Source organism: Mesoplodon bidens (assembly GCF_964165515.1).
Source record: "Mesoplodon bidens genome assembly, chromosome: 1".
Classification (NCBI taxonomy): domain Eukaryota; kingdom Metazoa; phylum Chordata; class Mammalia; order Artiodactyla; family Ziphiidae; genus Mesoplodon; species Mesoplodon bidens.
In genome coordinates, this window is record NC_138176.1 from 168224957 (window position 1) to 168244779 (window position 19823).

At 38.5% G+C, this 19823-nt stretch overlaps 1 protein-coding gene across 3 annotated transcripts in view; it reads right to left on the bottom strand.

Moving 5' to 3' along the window:
- The window catches only part of ADK (adenosine kinase), a 509588-nt gene that overhangs the window by 488275 nt on the left and 1490 nt on the right, over positions 1–19823 (bottom strand). The window lies entirely within an intron of this gene.

The window sequence follows — 19823 nt, forward strand, 5'->3', positions numbered from 1 at the left end:
GTGGTTAGGACTCCACGCTTTGACTGCTGAGGGCACGGATTCAGTCCCTGGTCAGGGAACCAAGATCCCACAAGCTGCCATGCAGCCAGAAGAAAAAAAAAAAAAAAAAAGGAATCAATCACTCATTAACTCAACAAATATTTATGGAGATCTTCTCTACTACTCAATGACCAAGAACATGTACTGCCCTTATAGAACTGATATTCTAGTGAGGAGATACAGATAAATAATCAAATAAACAAGAACATTAAATGATCATTAAGTGCTATGCAGAGAATTAAACCCAGCAGATAACACAGAGAAAGGCTCCTTTAGAGTGGGTAGTCAGGGAAGATCTCCAGTAGAAAACTGAATGACAAGGAAGAGCAAGGTGGGGGAAGGGATTCCAGACAGACAGCACTAAAATAACTGGAAGCCCAGTGTGAAAAAAAGGGGAGGGACAAACGGTTGTGGTCAGAGAAAGAAGCAGAACGTCTTGGCTTTGATGAGCCTAAGAAGTTTAGACTTTGTTATAAGCAAGACAGGAAGCCACTGTAATTAAGTTTTAAACAGAGGAATGACATGATCTGATTTTGTTTTAAAAGATCAACCTGGTTATAGCGTAGAGAATGGATCAAAGGAGCATGAAAGCAGAAAGACTAAATTAAAAGCCTATTACAGTAATAAAGATGACAAATAATTGTGGTTTGAACAATGAAGATAGTGGTGGACACAGAAAGAAGTAAATGGACATTTTGGAGGTATTGGGTTGGCCAAAAGGTTCTTTCGGTTTTTTCCACAAGATGGCTCTAGTAGCCCTTAGTTGTCTTTAACTTCATTCGAAACAATTTTGTTAGATTGTATTGTGACAGCTGTCATATCAGAGTGCATTTAAAAAAAAAAAAAGTATCAAAATTGGTGAATTTTTGTGTAGCCATTTTATTTTATTTTATTTTTATTGTATTTTTTTGCAGTACAGGGGCCTCTCACTGTTGTGGCCTCTCCCGTTGTGGAGCACAGGCTCCGGACGCACAGGCTCAGCGGCCATGGCTCACGGGCCCAGCCGCTCTGCGGCATGTGGGATCTTCCCGGACCGGGGCACGAACCCGTGTTCCCTACATCGGCAGAAGGACTCTCAACCACTGCGCCACCAGGGAAGCCCTGTGTAGCCATTTTAATATTGAAGTTGGAAGAAAAAAAGCAACATTTTCAGCATATTATGCTTTATTATTTCAAGAAAGGTAAAAACGCAACTGAAAGATTTGTGCAGTGTATGGAGAAGGTACTGTGACTGATCGAATGTGTCAAAAGTGGTTTGAGAAGTTTCGTGCTGGAGATTTCTCGTGGACGATGCTCCAGTGTTGGGCAGACCAGTTGAAGTTGATAGCGATCAAATCAAGACGTTAATTGAGAACAGTCGACATTATACCACACAGGAGATAGCTGACATACTCAAAATATCCAAATCAAGTGTTGAAAATCATTTGCACCAGCTTGGTTATGTTAATCGCTTTGATGTTTGGGTTCTACATAAGTTAAGCAAAAAAAAAACCTTCTTGACCGTATTTCCACATGCGATTCTCTACCTAAAAATAACAAAAACATTCCGTTTTTAAAACAAATTGCGACAGGTGATGAAAAGTGGATACTGTACAATAATGTGGAATGGAAGAAATCACGGGGCAAGAAAAATGAACCACCACCAACCACACCAAAGGCCGGTCTTCATCAAAAGAAGGTGATAGGGCTTCCCTGGTGGCACAGTGGTTGAGAGCCTGCCTGCCGATGCAGGGGACGCGTGTTCGTGCCCCGGTCCGGGAAGATCCCACATGCCGCAGAGCGGCTGGGCCCATGAGCCATGGCTGCTGAGCCTGCGCGTCCGGAGCCTGTGCTCCACAACGGGAGAGGCCACAACAGTGAGAGGCCCGCGTACTGCAAAAGAAAAAATAAAATAAAATACAGGAGGCATGGTATTGGGCCTCCCTGGTGGCGCAGTGGTTGGGAGTCCGCCTGCCGATGCAGGGGATGCGGGTTCGTGCCCCGGTCTGGGAGGATCCCATGTGCCGCGGAGCGGCTGGGCCCGTGAGCCATGGCCGATGGGCCTGCGCGTCCGGAGCCTGTGCTCCGCAACGGGAGAGGCCACAGCAGTGAGAGGCCCGCATACCGCAAAAAGAAAAAAAAAAAAAAAAAAAAAAAAAAGAAGGTGATATGTATATGGTGGGATTGGAAGGGAGTCCTCTATTATGTGCTCCTTCTGGAAAACCAAGCGATTAATTTCAACAAGTATCACCCACAATTAGACCAACTGAAAGCAGCACTCAACGAAAAGGGTCTGGAATTAGTCAACAGAAAACACATAATCATCCATCAGGATAACACAAGACCACATGTTTCTTTGATGACCAGGCAAAAACCGCAACAGCTTGGCTGGGAAGTTCTGATTCATCCGCCGTATTCACCAGACATTGCACCTTCAGATTTCCATCTATTTTGGTCTTTACAAAATTCTTAATGGAAAAAATTTCAATTCCCTGGAAGACTGTAAAAGGTACCTGGAACGGTTTTTTGCTCAAAAAGATAAAGTTTTGGGAAGATGGCATTATAAAGTTGCATGAAATATGGCAGAAGGTAGTGGAACAAAATGGGGAATACATTGTTCAATAAAGTTCTTGGTGAAAATGAAGTGTCTTTTTTTACTTAAAAACCGAAGGAACTTTTTGGCCAACCCAATAGAATGACAGGAATATGGGGGACTAAGGAAAATAAAGGAGTCAAGAGTAACTCCTAGATTTTAGACTAAATTGGGTAAATTTGGACTAAATTGAGTAAATGGCGCTGCTGTTACTGAGATAAAAGGGAAAGACAAGAAAGAAGTTCAAAGGACAAGTTCCAGGGGAGGTCAGGGATAGAGATAAGACTTGGGAAACAGATTTTTCTTTCTAGTCTTTCTTACTCTGTAGTGTCTACTGTTTTCTATTAATAGACTAAAAATAGTTGTCCAGAATTGTATATGCAGTTTCATTTGAGCAACACCCTGAGGGGAACCATTCTACCTTAGCAGTCACCTGCCAGCAACCACTAAATATGTATATAAGTAAAATAACATGTAAAACTTAATGAGTGTTTAATATGTGCCAGACACCATGCTATATATGTCTCAAGTACTATCTTATTTGAATTTACAAAAACCTTATCAGAAGATTTTTTATTATCACCATGTTACATTTGAAGAAATTGAAGCTCAAAGAGGTTAAATAATTTGCTGAAAGTCACATGTTACAGAACAGAAATCCAAACTCTGGTAGCCTGACTCCAGAACTGGGGCTAATTACCACTGTACAGTGTTACCAAAGTAAACCCAAGACAGACTGACATAAGTGTGAGACTTTTATAAACAGCCAAATTTCAGAACACCACACTATGACTTCAACCCATAAGATGTAGTACTCCGTTAATAGCTTTCTTACTAGCCGGAGCATCATATGAAATACTTTCAGAAATTAGTTCCTTTATTTCCATATGTGCTTATTCATAGATTAAATCTGAGCAGCCAATGAATCTGTCATTTTTGTCTTTAATTTAGCCAAGACTCCTAATTGCCACCAAGAATCATTTCTTAGACCTCTTCATTTTTAAAAATTTCAACCACAATTTCATTTCTGTCAAAATCACAAGACTGATTTTTGACAAAGAAAAACATCTTTTTTACCACTCTGCAAGAATTTAGGGGCACACAATGAATAGCAAGTGGTTAAATTTACTGTAAAACTAAGTAAATCTCCCACCCCAGCCATTCACTTTGTGCAAATCAAATTTAGGCTTTAGTAAAATTATAAATTATTTCTTATCAAGATCTTTCAAGACTCGTAAGTTGAAACCACAAATGTCCACAAAAGGTTCCACTGTAAAAAAAGAAAATTTTTTTTTTACTTATATTAGCCCTTGGGTATATCCTCTAACCCCTAGTGCCTATCATGTTCTACTATATAAGAGTAAAAATAAATGTGGTCTCAAATTAAACACGCAGTTTTATCCAAAAAGAGTCCTAAGAAATAGAAATTTCTAATGGGTTGCTTTAGAAATGATGGAACTGATTTATAAAGTTTTCTTTTATTCAATGTTTTTTGGGGGGGTTTTTCCTCTCTAACAGAGTATCCTAATAATAGGAACCAGCAATTTCATAGGCTCCACTGATGAGGACTGACCTAGATTTGAAGGCCCTATCTTCCACCCTACTACATGGGCAGAGGGCCACTTTCTCTCACAGTCTGTGGGACAGGACACAGACTGGCACTGGCTCTCATCTGCCTAAAGACTGACCTGAACTTGGATTTCAGGGTGCAGAGAGAAATAGTGAAATATTTAGAGTGAAACCCCTCCTTGTGGAAATAGGGTAGACTTCTTTTCTGCGATAACTAGATATTTAAAATTGAAAGACTTGGAAGTTTATACAGTGGTGATGGTGGTGGAGGTGGTAGTGATAGTAGTCTCAGTGCTCCTGGGAAACCTGGGATGGAGAGAAGTGCAAAGAGCCCACCAAAACTGTTGTATTGGGAAAAACGTAATCTTTGAACTGTCTTTCCTTATGCAGCACAAGTCAAGTAGAATTAAAATTATAGATATATAGTATATATATCATAGCACTCCTTGGAGTGCTTTCAGTGGAGATTACTTGACCCAGTGGTTACTTAATGTGATCATGAAATCTCAAGTTAAAGGGGAAGGATCATTAGCTTTTGGGGTGGGTCGTCATGCAGATTTCCTAATGATTCATTACATATATGAGAGAATCAGGTACAGGAAACGTTAAGAACAAATTTTTTTTATTGCCTCAATAGTTATATAAGTTCATCAAGAAATGCAATGTGGGGCTCCCCTGGTGGCGCAGTGGTTGGGAGTCCGCCTGCCGATGCAGGGGACACAGGATCGTGCCCCGATCCGGGAAGATCCCACATGCCACGGAGCGGCTGGGCACGTGAGCCATGGCCGCTGAGCCTGCGTGTCCGGAGCCTGTGCTCCGCAACGGAAGAGGCCACAACAGTGAGAGGCCCGCGTACCGCAAAAAAAAAAAAAAAAAAAAAAAAAAAAAAAGAAATGCAATGTGATGGGACTACCAATATCAGGGTTTGATATATGTTCACATACACAAAGTATGTACATAGGTATGTATGTATATATAATATTATTCCAAAAACTGTTATTTTGGTGTAACTAAGCATCTATAACTTATAAGCCATTTATCCTCATATGCCTGTTTATAAGTTTAAAATACACATAAGTTCTCCCATTCCCATTTCATTTGGGGGTGGGTTTAAATAGTTATTTTTAAATACTGGCATCTAAACCCACAGAATTTCATTCTAAAGCTCTTATCATTTTTCACATTCTCCTTAATTACTTTGAAGGAAATCTTGACCATCATCATGTCTTCCTCGGTGGGAAAAAAATAGCCTGGGGTGGAGGAGCATTTAAGATGAATGTGGTTTACCTGAAAAACAGGACATTTGTCTGCAGACAGAGGCAAGGAAGAATGACTCTGCAGCATAACTGGTCAAACAACCAGCCCAACCCATTCCCCAAAAGCCAGGGGTTACACCCAATCACTGCTTCAAGATCTGGGATTCTAAATAGCCAAGGGTATGAGAAAATAAATCCTTTTGCTTATATCTTAAGAAAGTGCTATTAATATTCCAAATATGGGTAGATATTCTGACATGGACATTTCCTCAAATCCCTACAGCTCTGTCACAGGGAATAGTCCTCTTCTGGAAACCACTCTGTCACCTAAAGATACAGTACACCACAAAACCTGCATTTTACAAGAATTAATGCTTTTTTTTGAGGTATGATTGACATATAACATTATATTAGCTTCAGATGTACAACGTAATGATTCAGTATTTGTATATATTGCAAAATGATCACAATAAGTCTAGTTAACATCCATAACCATAAATAGTTACAAAGATTATTTTCTTGCGACAACTTTTAGGTTTTTAACAAAAACGTTTAATGGTTTTGTTTTCTTTACTGAGGGGTGGAATGGGGGTTGGTGGGAGCAGATTTCTCACTTTTTCAGATTTCAACAAAAACATAACAGCTTCAGGCTTCCCTGGTGGCGCAGTGGTTAAGAATCCGCCTGCCAAAGCAGGGGACACGGGTTCGATCCCTGGTCTGGGGAGATCCCACATGCCGCGGAGCAACTAAGCCCGTGCGCCACAACTACTGAAGCCCACGCGCCGCGCTCCAGAATAAGAGAAGCCACTGCAAGGAGAAGCCCGCGCACTGCAACGAGGACCCAACGCAGCCAAAAAATAAATAAATAAATAACAGCTTCAGACTGCCTGTATGTGAAGGAAGGGAAGAAGTAATTAAATCCAAATGTAATCTTCAGGCATTGTAAGAAGGCAATTCTTACTGAATGCCAAATAGAGTTTTTAGATAGTGTTAGGTAGCAAACTTATCTTAAGACTCCACAGAAATTTTTAGACCTTAAATTATTTCTACAAAACCTAAAACTCACAGTTCCATGGAAAAATACTATACATATTTAAATTAAACTCTGCACTTTGAAATATAAAATTGACACATTTTCCAATGTTAGGGGTACGTGTGGCAGGGTGGAGGGGAGTAGACTATTGAAATTTATCATCTTTCAAAGGGCAATAACAGAATTAAAAGGTTGGATAAATTCAGTCACAGTTTTCAAAATTATTTTACGATAATTGTGGCAGATTAAAAATGGCCACAGTTTCTTGGAGACAAGAGTCTATGTCCCCTCCCCTTAAATCTGGGCTAAACTATGACTCCTTTGACCAGATTCCAGGCTAGCCTTAACGGACTGCCAGCTCCTGCCTTGGTTTCTTGGAGCCCTGAGCTGCCATCTAAGAGGTCCAACTACCAGGTTGAGGAAACCACATGGAGAGGCCCTCAAACCACACAGAGAAAGAGAGGAACCCAGCTAAGCCAAGACTGCCAGCCACCACTACCAAAACACCAGGCAAATGAGTAAAGACAACTTGTACCCTCCACACCAGACCTGTTATCAGCTAAATACCTCCAAGTGATCCTAGTCAATAGCACATGGAGCAGAAGAATCAAACAGCTACTCCTGACCCACAAAACCATGAACTCTAATAAAATGGCTGTTCTTTTAAGCCACTAAATTTTAGGACAGAAAACCAAACTCATTGTGAAAAATATAGTTTGCATTGCAACTAATACTCCATAAATATACCTAATGGAAACGTTTCACAAAGCAATACTTACCCTTACCATATTCAAAGCATTAACCTTTCCTATTTTCCTTTTATAAAATACCACTTTTTCTACACTGAAATTGATTCATGATCTAGTTTGAAAAGCATTTTAATCTGTACTACTCACATCACAGGTGCATACACAAATCTAGACAGAAACCTTAATAGGACCCAGGTGTTCTGATTCTTAATACAAAGCTCTTTTTCCTTGCTCCATGCTAACAGCCCACAGGTTCACAATAAAAAGCTTCTCACAAACTCACATACACACCTCAGAGCTGAGTGAAAAGTTGAAAAGCAGAGATGTCTGATGTTGGAAGTTATGTAGAAATCAGAAATAGCTAAGAGGAATGAGCCTTTTCCTTTTTTATCACTTCCCTTTACTTCCCCCCTTCTTTTCACAGATCTGTATTTTCCTATCCCTACTTCCTTTTTCCTATGGTTATCAAGCATTATAAAACTGAGGTTTTTAAATATTAGTTGAACTTAATGAAATGTTATAGTCATATGCTTTTTTTTTTTTTTTTTTTTGCAGTACGCGGGCCTCTCACTGCTGTGGCCTCTCCCGCTGCGGAGCACAAGTTCCGGACGCGCAGGCTCAGCAACCATTGCTCACGGGCCCAGCCGCTCCGCAGCATGTGGGATCCTCCTGGACCGGGGCACAAACCTGCGTCCCCTGCATCGGCAGGCGGACTCTCAACCACTGCGCCACCAGGGAAACCCACGTCATAGTCATATTCTTAAAAGTAGGCTAACTGAACATTTTATCATTTCTTTAAAAATGTTGCTTTTTTTTTTTTGTATGAGGTCCAAGACTAATTGTGGCTGTAGGTCATTTTTAATGAAACAGAATTCTCATCACTGTCGTCTCAGATCTGGTAGAACATTTTCATAAATTTTGAATTAATAATATTAAAAGCTTAACAGCTTTTTAGCAGATTACTAGTAATTGTTCCATATATAACACAGGAGTATTTTTTGAAGCAAAGGGCTTGCTTTTTTTTTTTTGATCACACAAATCACTGTTGATTCCTGTTCTATTGTTCATACAATACCTGAATATTTGAGCTAATCACTAAAAATAAATCAGATTCAGGTTTGAATCCTATCTCTGCCACTTATTGTATAATCTTGAGCATATTAAACTCTGTGAACAGTAATGGTTATCCCATATAATTATAATTAATAATGCTAAGTCATAAGATTCAAATTATCAATATCAGGGAAAATTGCAAAATCTCTGAAGCAAATAAAAACTTACCAGAAATTGTTCTCTTAACTGGAACATTTTAACTCTTAAACATAAGCAAAATTGGTTTGCCCAAGGCTTTTAACGGAAAACACAACCTGCTCAAAACTGAAGCTCAATGAGTTAATCCATTACAAAGCATACAATTAAGTATATATCCCACGAGGGGATATTTATTCTTGGTGGGGGGGGCGGGTACCTACATGTGTGAATAAGAGAACTTGAAAGACAAAAATCTAAACAAGGTTACTAAACACCAAACACATTACCACAGAATTTCTTTAAATAGTGTGCTTAACTAGCACATACAGAATTCACTTTGACACGTTCTCAATTTGTGTCTTCATAGTGTAATACAAACAGCAAGAAATGTGAATCAGATGTCCTGAGTGTAGAGTGAGAGCTTAGTACTTAGGGATGCTTAACTTCTCTGGGTCTATTTCCTCAGATGAAGGCAGTTACCTGGTGGCCTTGTGAGGATCCGTAAGAAAAGGTAAAAGTGCTTGACATATTCTTTAATATGTTGTTTGTTTGTTTTTAACATTTATTTATTTATTTGGCTGTGCCAGGTCTTAGTTGTAGCATGTGGGATCTAGTTCCCTGACCAAGGATCGAACCCGGGCCCCCTGCATTCGGAGCATGGAGTCCTAACCACTGGACCACCAGGGAAGTCCTAAATACGTTATTTTTATCTTTAAAAAAAAATTAAACTTCATTTCTTGTTCTAGAAAGTAAGACAATGACAAGTTATGACTTCGGATCAAATTTCGCCTCAGATACTTACTAGCTGTTACCTGACTGACATTTAACCTCACTGGGCTTCAATTCTCTAAACACAACGATGTAAATATCAGACTTTGATTTTAAGTACCTCCTCAGGCACCAACAATCTAAAAGAGTCTAAAACATGTTCAAAGAGTTTTCAAAAATCACATGAAATTGTAAATTACCATTTCAAAGCCACATACGGCTAATACTGAGATTTGCCGTTGTTTTCACACTTCAGTTCCATGATTTGTTGGAAACTTCAGCTACAGAAGATCCTACCCTACCTCAGGATTTGCACACCTAGCCATCTCCTCCCATTCCTGCTCCCACCAGCATTCCTAAGCAGTCTTTGGAAATACCAAAGTAGCTTCTAAAAGGGAAAGGCTAGGAAAGCCTGCTTTAACCTGTTTTATGAGTATAAAGAAGAAATATCTTGACCAACAAGAAATCATTTACATTTAAAGAGTTCTGAATCTGACTTGATAGCTACAGGATACTAACAAGTTTTCTAAGGAATGTAGTTTATTCAAGCTTCACATAGAAGTGAGATCGAAGGTCTCGTGTGTGTGTGTGTGTGTGTGTGTGTGTGTGTGTTTTCCTTTAGTGAAAAAATGTACTCCTTTTCCCTTATTTGTGCTGAATCTAGGGGAGGAATGCTACACAAATAGGGGAAGAGGGGTACTAACAAAGGGATTCCTGTTAGTACCGGGCCGGGCAAAGATAACTTAACATTGCTCCCAATTCTAAGGATCTGTGAGTGTAAGTCTAGAAATTTATGTATTTCTCTACAGAGCATCTTTACAATATTCTAACTGAGGGATGAATATACCCAAAGAAGTCAAACCTACCATGTAAAGAAGAACCTAACTCCCACATCTTCAAAAAAAAAAAAAAAACTTTTCAAGCTATTTTTTACTAAAATACTGTTTTTTAATACTAAACATTTAGTACTACTTAATTTAATAATATAACTATGTTTTATTATAATATTTCAAATCTAAACAATCCAGCTCTGTACATTTGGATAAGCAAGTGCTATGTAAAACAAACAAGACAAAATAGAAGTGTCAGTATACTTGAATGTGATCAACATGCTATCCCATGCTAAAATGTAATATAACCAGTTCATCTTGAGTATGTGAGAACAGAGACATAACCAAGGGTGTAAATCTGCATCACTTCTACAGCTTAACAGCTCTAATCTTCACCAAAACTAAGAACTAAAAATGATAGCTAAGGTCTCAGCTCTGCATAGGAAAAACAATTTCTAAAAAACTCTATTTTAGGAGGAAACCAAGACTTCCTCAGTCGTGCCTATAAAACAAGAAAATGTTCAAATCTCTAATGTGGTTAACTTCAAGACAACACATTTGAACTGTTTGGTTTTTTTTTTTAAAGATAATTTTCTTGTTTTTCAATTTGTTTACTCAAAAACTTAACATGGCTTTCCAGACTTCAGCTCAAGGGCTCAAAGAGTAAAACTATTTATTTTGCTGCATCAAGCTTAAAGGAATTTAAGAACCCTAAGACATCTGAATTTGATTCTTTTGCTATATTTTGTTTTCCAGTGACCCTTCCTGGATGAGTCAACAGACAAATTTTTTAAAAAGACCATTTTGCGGTATTACCTATTGGTTACATAGTACACTGTTACACAGTATGCTATGAAATTACGAACAATGTTGCTAACCTTCAGTGCTTTTGGAGTTCTAATTACAATGCAAATAAGCTCACTAATTAAGGACCTGCTAACCCATAGGGAAATTCTGATAGGTCACTGAGTTCTTTGCAAATTCACTTTCAGAAAATTTATTTCTCCACCAAATAAGCAATTCTACTACATTTTTTTAAGAAAGAAAACACTGACCACATGGCCTTAATAAAATGTTACTATTTATATAGGAGTAATATATTTATTCTGAGGAAATTTTCCCCATGGACAAATGCAAGAAATATTATAGTTAAGGCTCACTACAGTCATCAGAAAGAACAGAAATGTAATCTAGGAGTGTATCTCTTGGCCTCTGTCCTCTCGTATTGGATTTATTTCACACACAAGCTCACTCCACGTAACAAGAAAAAAGAAAGGTCCAAGAACCATGAAATGTTTTCAGGTAAGAGTTCTATCAACTCTTATGAATAGATAAGAATTTACAGCCAATACATGAATCCATTTTATGCCACTGAGTACTACAAACATAACCTTAAAACATCTTTAAAGAGTTTAAGAATTAATTCACTGAATAAAAATTTAGAGCCTATGTTGTAATGAAGTAATTAGTTATAAGGCATTAAGAGTTATTCAACTAGTTTCCCTACTTCAAGTAGCACTAGACAAGATAAAACATGCATACACTGTGCACTGCAATAATGCAAAGTATAAAGTACAACCAACCAGTGAAGGAGCTGTCTCCAGGCTCGGTGATTAGGAAAGTTTTACAGGGAAGATAAACTTTGGCTGGACCTTGAGGAATGAGGTTTTCATAAATATATTCTATATATGCTATAATGAACTTTTCTCTTGCTGAGAGAATGATACCACCTCACCTCCTACACCCTACAAAGTGCTGGTGGAGCTGTTGATTAGAGCATCCTCCTCAACATCCATGCACTCTCCCACATATATAAACACAATTGGTGTGCACGCAAGCACGCACACGTGCACACAGGAAAATGGCTGAGAGTATATCCAAGGCTGGCCAAAATCCCCACCTCTGATACACTAATTGGTTCAATGGTGGGTATGTAACCCAGGCAGGACTAATCAGAGTATTCTCAAAACTGATACATACATGTGGAAAGTCTCTGCCTTTGGGCTCATGAGATTTTTGGCTTAGGGATGAAAAATGCCATCTTTCTTGTTACATTAAGATGGACTGTGTGAGAAATGAATTCCATACCAGACGACAATAGAGGCAAGAGATGCACTCCTAGAATGAGTCATATGTGGCTAGACTTCCTGCTCTTTTAGTCAACTGAGTCTCTTAGAGACTTAATGGTTCTACTAGGGATACACCAAAGTCCAGCCTCAGCCTCTAGAAGGCAAAAAGCCAAGTAACCACTTCAATATCATTTCTGATAACCCCTAATTTTGTGAGTGATCAGTAATCACATAAGCTACTTTCACACCTATAATCCTGTATTTGCAGCTAACATAGCAAAATAGTGGGGCTCATTAGTAACTAAATGTGGTTTGCTGACAAAATTGTGAGATCCTGTTAATACAGTAACCAAACTGTGTCTTGAGAAGGTAAGAGTTTCTTACATAATTGCTGTACATATTTTCTTATTCTATTCTACAGAAGATGCTGAAATCAGCATGTATGCAATGAAAGCCAAAATGCAAATGGAAACTCAGATGTTCTTATGTTGAAAGCTAATTATTGTTTCCTAGATGAATACATTTTTAAAGAAATCATATGAAGGCACAAGTACAAACAAGTACAAACAAAAACATAAGAAATAAAACATATAAGTGAGGGCAACAACTTTAAATCTGCTTTGGAAAATATTCAAAAAGTATCATCTTCAAGCAGTATGTGAAATTTCAGTTCATGAGACCACTTCAGTGAAATGAGCCTTCCAAATCCTGAAGTCCAAAAATTGAAGAGAAGTCTTTACCTTAGTCAATTACTATTTGAAAGGAAGAAAAGCCTAATAACTCAGTTACATAACCAGCACCAGTATTATGGTAGAACTAGCCAAACAAGACCCTTGAAATAAGCATCTATTTAGTATCATCAACATGTAGAATGGGGACTGCAGGAAAATTTTAGCAAGTGATTCTGATGAGAAATTGTTGTTCTTGCACAATAGCAAGCTTTTAAAAACTAAATATTTAAATTTTTAGAAAGGCCCTCAATCCTATTATTGAATCCTTGGGGCAAGATATGTTCTGAGGCCAGAATTTTATGGGATTTAGAAATTTGTCAATTTTAGGAAGGTAATGCACTGTATGTACTATACATTTTATAAACTGCCCAGGAAGGTTTCACTCAGCATGCCATTAACAAACACATATTTCTACAGCAAAACATACACATTTGTATCAGACAAATAAATACTACAGGGGGCCTCAAACCTGTTCAAGTTTTGCTGCCAAATTAATTCATCTCAAACTTTTTTTTTAATTTCCAGTTTTCAGAGCTTTTGGGATTTTAGAAATGCAGATGAAAAGATTACAACCTACAATAAAATCATAATACTTGTTTTACAAAGTTTCAGATTTACTCAGTATCCCAGAGGTCCATTCTGTAATGATGATATTTAGCCACTCAGCACTTGGCCAAAATATGTATTTAATGCACATCAAGTTCCTCCAGCTTAAAATCAAGAGTCCTAATATACATGTTCAGTGTAGAAAAGTTGGGAAATACAAAAATAAAAAAAATAAAGAAAATAAAATAACCCACAATCAGAATGTAAATTGGTGCAGCTACTATGGAGAACAGTATGGAGGTTCCTCCAAAAACTAAAAATAGAGTTACCATATGATCCAGCAATTCCACTCCTGGGCATAGACCCAGAGAAAACTATAATTTGAAAAGATACATGCACACCCATGTTCATAGCAGCACTATTTACAACAGCCAAGCCATGGAAACAACCTAAATGTCCATCGAGAGATGAATAGATAAAGATGTGAGAGACACACACACACACACACACACACACACACACACACACACACACACAAAATGGAATATTACTCAGCCATAAAAAAGAAGGAAATAATGCCATTTTCAGGTACATGGATGGACCCAGAGATTATCATACTAAGTGAAGTAAGTCAGAAAGAGACAGACAAATACTGTGTGATATCACTTATATACACCTGGAATACCCTCTCAACCTGAGGACTTTGATCTTTCTTAAATTCTGGAAAATTCTCAGTCATCATCTCTTCTAACAAGGCCTCTCCACCATTCACACTCTTTCTTCTTTTTGGAACTCACAGTTAGATGTTAGTTGGTGCCCCTCAATATATGTATGTGTTCGTATATATATATATATATATATATATATAAAATATTCTCTTGAGTTTTCTTGATTTCTCTGTGCTACATCTGGGTGAATTACTCAGTACTATCTTCCAACTCACTAATTTTTGCTTTAAATACGTTTGGACCAGAGTTTAACCAACTTTTAAAATTTTTTTTAATTTTTCACCATTTTTTCTTTTATATAGCCATTTACTTCACATTTACCTATTGTTTATTTATAACATGCTTTTTTTATAACAATTACTTCTTTTATCTTTTTTAAAGATATTTAAAATACTTAAAAGTCATTTTGAAATTGCTCTATAAGACTTTAAGTGAGTTTATCTCCTAGTAGTTTTGATATTTTCTAAGTAATAGACTTCCTCATCTGTTTGCAGGCTCAGACTTTCCCTTCCTTTTTCCAGTGGTTTTGAGGTAAGCCACCCCTCTTCCAGAGCCCATGACCTACAAGCTCGGTGCTCTTGTACCAGGTGATAGTGGAGAAATTACAGTTCCCAATTCTGAGCCATGTGGTAGCTCAGCCACTTCTGTGTCACCACTTGAGAGCCACAGCTTTTTTTTTTTTTTTTTTTTTTTTTTTGCGTTACGCGGGCCTCTCACTGTTGTGGCCTCTCCCGTTGCGGACCACAGGCTCCAGACGCGCAGGCTCAGCGGCCATGGCTCACAGGCCCAGCGGCTCCGCGGCATGTGGGATCTTCCCGGACTGGGGCATGAACCCGTGTCCCCTGCATCGGCAGGCAGACTCTCAACCACTGCGCCACCAGGGAAGCCCCAGAGCCACAGCTTTTTAAAGCAACGGCCAGGAGCAGAGGCTTTCAGCCTTCTTTTCATCCAGCCCCAGCCCAGCTCCAAGTTTCATCCAGGGTATCTGACTCCAGTTCCCCTGCACCAAGTTATTTCCACTTGCTCCTGAACCCAGGATCTAAATGCATGTTTGCTTTCCATTTAAGTCCCTGGAGATTGTTATCTTGTTCTTGATTATACCTATATCTTTTCTTTTTCTTTTTAAGTTTGTAATTGCAGTGTTTGGAGCAGGGTAGGGAGCTAAAAGCAGGATAAAGAGTACTGTAATAACAACAGCTAACTTTTACTGAAGACATACTATGTGCCAATTTTATATTTATTTTTTCATGAAATCTTCTCAACAATCTTTTGAGGTAGGTATTTTTATTATACCCATTTCAAAGATGAGAAAACAGAGGCATGGGGCCAGTAAACAATCTTTCCAAGATTACCAGCTAATAAGGACCAAGAGTCAAACCAAAGGTCTTAACCACTGCTCTACTGGCTTCCATCCTGACCAGAACACTCTTCAGAATTTTGATTCTGTCTTATTTTTTTTCCCACTTAACTCTGAACATTTTGCATACAGACAGGATTTTAATCGATGGAAGGGAAGTAGAGCCATATTCCTGGTAGAAAGTAGCATATTGACCTCATGTTTATTTAGTGTTATTCAGTCTAGGCCTATACCTAAAACCAGAAACATAGTTTCAATGCCTGTCTTTTTACCAAAAGCCCTTCTCACTTTCCCTGGGCTCCAGGCATTTCATGTTTACCTCTAGATACCCAGGACAATCCATGCAGGCTTTCCTCTGACTCTGCCTTTTCACCACCCTCACTCTGCCCTAGTATATAATGTCTAGGAAAGGACCTTATTAAGGGATTCATACAAAGTACCTCAGGAGACTTCCATTTTTCATTTTCCTTCATAACCAAAGTTTTAATCTTAAAGGATTAAATTTGTAAATATAAGTGAACAACATGCAATATCACCCGAAAAGAGCCAAACTGAATTTTAGGCTTCATTGTTAAAAACATAAGGTCTAGAAAAGTAAAGATTATCAGTCCCACTCTATGCTGCGCTGATAATTTATCCAACAAACATTAACTGAAGAGCTCCTAAGGACCAGGCACTGAGCAATACACTATGGACGCACAATCGATCAACCTTTCTCTTTTCTAGTATGCATACATTTTCCTCATTTAATCCTCACAACAGGCCGCTCCAGGAACAGTATGCTCAGTTTATAAAAATCATCTTCTGGGGAATTTCCTGAAATAGAAAAAAAAAGGTGTTTTAAAAGAAGAGGTTAGGGTTTCCCTGCTGGCGCAGTGGTTGAGAGTCCGCCTGCCGATGCAGGGGACGCGGATTCATGCCCCGGTCCGGGAAGATCCCACATGCCGTGGAGCGGCTGGGCCCGTGGGCCATGGCCGCTGAGCCTGCGCGTCTGGAGCCTGTGCTCTGCAACAGGAGAGCCCACAATAGTGAGAGGCCCGCGTACCGCAAAAAAAAAAAAAAAAGAAGTTAGACGTTGAGAACGGACTTGAGGACACGGGGAAAGGGGAGGCTGGGACGTACAGAGTAGCACTGACATATATACACTACCAAATGTAAAATGGATGGCTGGTGGGAAGCTGCTGCATAGCACAGGGAGATCAGCTAGGTGCTCTGTGACCACCTAGAGGGGTGAGATAGGGAGGGTGGGAGGGAGGTTCAAGAGGGAGGGGATATGGGGATATGTGTGTACATATAGCTGGTTCACTTTGTTGTACGGCAGAAACTAACACAACATCATGAAGCAATTTTACTCCAATAAATATGTATTTAAAAAATAAATAAATAAAGACCAAAAAAAAAAAAAAAAAAGAAGAGGTTACTAAAACTGTTGCTTGGGCATCTAAAATACTTACAGACTTTTATTCCTAGGTTTAATACACAATTTTAAAACATAGAGTCCTAGTGAGAGGTAAAAGACAGAAGGAAAGACTAAAAGGAGTCCATGGAAGTGAAATGGTTAGGAAGCAATAATTTGAGAAAAGCTCAACATTTGCTGATTGGAGAAGTGCAGTTTGTTTCCTTTTTAATAGAGATTAAAATTATATATAATTTATATATATATAAATTATATAAAATTAAAAGTCATGATCCAGAACAATGTGTAATTGCTAAAACATCAGAGAGAGTTACAATGTGGGCTCTTCAGATTCAACCCTTTCTAACATCGACTTCAGAGCTTATGAATATTTGCTATGATGAATAAGTAGAGCTACTCCTGAAGAAGATTAGGCAGAACTTGAACCTGTAGGTGGAGAGACTGGTTAAGAAGCCAACACCAAGTCTAAGCAAAATAAAGTCTAAACTTGAGTTGTGGCAGCAGGGATGGAAAAGAAAAGGAATTTATCAGACATAACTGAAGAAGAAAAGACCAACTTTGATAACCATACACAGAGGGAAAATGAATCAAGTATCTAGGTTCCAAACTTTGGAGTAAGAGAAGTTAGTGGTGCCGTTAACAGATGTAGGGACCATGGAGGAAGGTGCAGATTTAGGACAGCAGATGGATTTAGTTCGATATATATGACTTTGAAGTGTCAGCAAGACACTCAGAAGGAGATATTCAGCAGACAGTTAAAATTAGGGTCTGAGAGCTGAAAGATAGAGGTAGAAAGATCACACAAGTGAAAGTGTTCAGTACAAAGCCTGGACCCTCCTACACCTTCTGCTTCAGTCAGACCAAACAAATGTAGTTCTCCAACAGAGGCAGCTCTCTGCCATTTCTACCTCCAAACAAACTTTTCTATAAGCCAGACACCCTACTTCACACCTGGTTAGCATCATCTTTCAGTATGTCATCTTTCAGTATGCTCAGTTATCATTTTCCCAAACCCTACTCATTTTCCACCAAGAGGATGGTACTTGGGTCTTAGCTCTCTCGGTCTATGTACCTAATTTTTAGCACCATGACTAAAATAGCAGGCATTTGAAAGGCTGACTACAAGAATAGGCTTGGCATGTGCTCAACAAGCCTTGGAAGGAACTCTATCCTCTTAGAGGTGACCACTGAAGAAATTAACTTGGATGATATTTCCAAAGGAGAGAAAAGAAAATTAAGTGGTCCTAAATACAGGTAATCATCATGGAACATTTTCATCTAAGGAGCAGTTCCCGAAAATGCTTCTCAACTTCTTTCAGGCCTAAATACATCATCTGTAACACAAGGATCATTATTCCTACTTCACATGTTGCTGGGAAGATTAAATGAGATAGCATAAATAAAGCACCTAGTATAATGTATGGCACTCAATTAATGTTCCTCAACCCAATGTGAAAATATGACAGAGCTAGATTATTTCTTTGCAACTTCAGTAACTGCTATACCCTAAAAAGCCTAGAAAAATAATGGATATTTGAGAAAGGGAAGCTAGACTTGTCAGATGCTCTCCATGAAGAGGGTTTTTTCCAGCCTCACGCTATTGTCACTTTTGTCTGGATAATTCTTTGGTTTAGGGGGCTTCCTGTGCATTGTAGGATGTTTAGCAGCATCCTTGAATTCCACCCACTTGGTGCCATTAGCCCTCTCCGCCAAATATGTCTCCAGACATTGCCAAATGTCCCTTGGGGGGCAATACTTCCCCTGCTTGAGAACTACTACCCTAAAACTAACTGAAATTCTCACAAAGCCCTAAATCCTTTTCTTGACATCTACAAATATATATCATAAATTTATTTGTTCCCTAGGAACTGATTTTACACATTAAATCATGCTTAGACTTTATAAGCCATTCTCTTAAAAGTTAACCAAAACTGTTAGCTAGCCCCTTAACTGTCAAGCAAGTCATCATAGATAATGCATGCAGTCTAACCACTCAGTGCATTACCACACTGAGACTCTTAAAGCCAAACTAGTATAATGAAAGTAGGAATAGCCAATCCCAAAAGGTCTTCACACAAAATGAAGAGATTTATCCCAGTACTCAAGTGTCTAATCCTAACTTCATGTCTACAGGTGGTACTAACTACATATTTTATAAAATGAGTTTTAGTTGCCTAAGGACTTTTACAAGTTTTACATAGACACTAATAACATGTAAAATAACATTACACCTGTTTAAGAATTATTATGTATCATATACCCATATATTGCAACAACATAAAAAGTTATGTACACTAACCACAAAACAAAACAAAAATCAGATGGGAAAGTAGAGAAAAAAAAGCTGAGTGAATAGTTCACTAGGGCTTTTGGACAAACTGTGTGAGGTTAATAAAGCTGACCTTGATCAAGTTACTTAACCTCTCTATACCTGTTTCCTCCTTGCTAAAATGTATATAATTATAGTGTCTACCTTGTAGGGTTGTTGTGGGATTGAATGAGTTAAAAAAGGTAAAGTGCTGAAACAAACACATTAACATTAAACATTATTATTTATCGTTATTTTTAAGGCTGCATAGGCAAAGAGAAGCGTATCTTGGGTGGTTGCAGAAAAGTAGGCACAGTAAAGTCAAACAACAATGAACATGCACCCAGATGCTCTATGTTCAAACTTCAGTTCCTTAACTAATTGTTTCATTTGGGCTTCCATTTTCTCATCTGTAAATTAGGAAAGCACTTTGAAAACAGATTACCATACTAGAAAATCTAAGGGTTGTATGTTTAGTAGGATAGCAGGGGAAAGTTGCAGCTGTCTTCCAATTTGGTAGAGGAAACTTTGTGAAGAAGGTACTTTTTAAGGAAATACTCTAATAATGGGCCAACCAGGGAAAGCACATGCCTTGAACCC